A 2,083-nucleotide genomic window follows, 5' to 3' on the forward strand; every position below is an offset into this window, starting at 1 on the left:
AACTCTTCTTCCACCTTGTAGGTCACAGGGATTGAACTCAGATTGTAAGGCTTGGTTGGCAAGCACCTGTTCCCACCAGGCCACGTTTCCAGCCCTGAATACTTTTCTTTATGTGACTATTCAATACTGGCATTTTGGGCTAAGTTGACCATCATTATTAATATTAATTGATTAAGTGGCATGGGCAGTGGTGAAAACATCTAACTTCAGTCCCAGATGTTTCATATTGTTGTTCATAAAATTCCTTCTGCCCTTTGGATTCCTTCTACAAGATAAAATTTAAATTCCTTAGGCATCGGAAAGGCAAGAAGCTTCTACTTCAAATAAATTCACTGTAGCTCCTACATTTGAGGCTTTGCCATGAAAGAAAAAACACACAGCTCATTAGTTCTAGTAATCAAGGAAAGACATCACTTGCCAGAATGTGTTTTTGTTGTTTTGTGGGACTTTTTGTTTGTGTTTGTTTTTAAGAGAGAGCCTAGCCTGTGTGGCCCTGGCTAGCCTGGAACTCGCTTTGTAGAGAAAGCTAGACTCAAATCACAGCGATCTTCCTGCCTTTGCCTCTATATCCAGAATGCTGGGACTAAAGGGATGCACCACTATGCTGTTCCTTTACTTTGTAATTATCTTTTTCTTAAGCTTTCTGGGAATTTTAACACAGCTCTCATTCAATAGGTATTTCTTGGCTTCATGTAGTCATAACCAAAAAATTATTTGCAGTATAACATTGCTTCTTTTTTCCCTTTTATAGAAGAGTTTTTCCCCCACATAATTTATCCTGTTTGCAGTCCCCTTCCCACTCCTCCCAGATCCACCCCCTTTCTGTCTCCATAGAAAACAAACAGGCTTCTAAGAGATAATAATAAAATATAAGATAAAACAAAATTAATAGGACAAAAAAACAGAAGGAAAAGAGCCCAAGGAAAGATACATGAAACCGATAGAGAAGCAGAGACACATGAAACAAGTAAGTATTCTTTTGCACAGTCTGGAATCCCATAAAAGCACTACACTGGAAGCAATAAGATATAGGAAAAGGACACACTTCCCAGTACTTCTTATGCAGAGTTCCCTGCGCCCTGAGGGGAGGGATTTGGTAGAGACAGTCTGTTTAGGACTGAGTGTTCAGGTCTCTCATTCTCTGCCTAATGTCTGGCTGTGGGTCTCTGTATTTGTTCCCAGCTGCTGCTGCAGGAAGCTTATAGCAGAATGTCATTAGGAGTCATTTTATTGCTATATTTTTTGTTTGTTAATTTGTTTTATAACAGTTGTATTTGGTTTTTTCCTAGGTCCCTGGACTATGTAGTCTGGGGTTCGTGGTCACCCCAGCAGTGTCGGGTCTGGGTTCCGTCTCCTGGAGTGGGACCTGAGTCAGATCAGATAGTGGTTGGTTACTCCATCGACTCCCACCATTGCACTATCATATATTGCAGGCAGGACAGCATTGTAGATCGAAGGCTTATAGCATAGCTTCTTAAAGTTACTGATTTAAGTGGGGCCGTGTTGGTGGTGCTCAAGAGAGTCTTGATTACATTATTTCAAGAATGGTTTAATCTAGAGTTAATGAATTTCCTAAATTACACATTTGTGTTTGTGGAGTATTCATAGCTGTCATCAGATTCTTGAAAAGAATTGTGTTCCCCACCATAACCTGGTACCTCAGATTGTGACCTTATTTGGAAATACAGAGGTAATCAAATTAAAGCAAGGTTTTTTTGTGAGACCTAATTCAACATAAGGTTTACAAAAGGGAAGTGACCACAGAGCAAAGGCAGTGTAAGGAATCTACAAGCCAGGGAGAGACATAGAACAGATGCTTTCTTCACATCCCTCAGAAGAAACCAACCCTGCCCGTCCCTTGATCTTGGACGTCTAATGCCCAAAACTATGAAAAAATAGAAGTCTCATATTTAATCCACTCACTTAGTTGTTTGTTTTGGTAGCTGTAGCTAACTAATAGAGTCTCTTTGCTTAAATCTGCAAATTAGAGAACCCCAGCTGCTGTGGACTGGAGGCTGAGATGCTCCTCCTAACAAGCGGTCCAGAGATGCTTCATTTTCTTTTTTTAAAATATTTATTTATT

General features: G+C 40.0%; 1 protein-coding gene across 2 annotated transcripts in view; it reads left to right on the forward strand.

Annotated features, from left to right (window-relative positions):
* Positions 1-2,083, forward strand: part of Lin52 (lin-52 DREAM MuvB core complex component) — an 88,924-nt gene that overhangs the window by 58,299 nt on the left and 28,542 nt on the right. The gene's annotated exons all lie outside the window — the stretch shown is intronic.

Source organism: Microtus ochrogaster, chromosome 1 (assembly GCF_000317375.1).
Source record: "Microtus ochrogaster isolate Prairie Vole_2 chromosome 1, MicOch1.0, whole genome shotgun sequence".
Taxonomy (NCBI): domain Eukaryota; kingdom Metazoa; phylum Chordata; class Mammalia; order Rodentia; family Cricetidae; genus Microtus; species Microtus ochrogaster.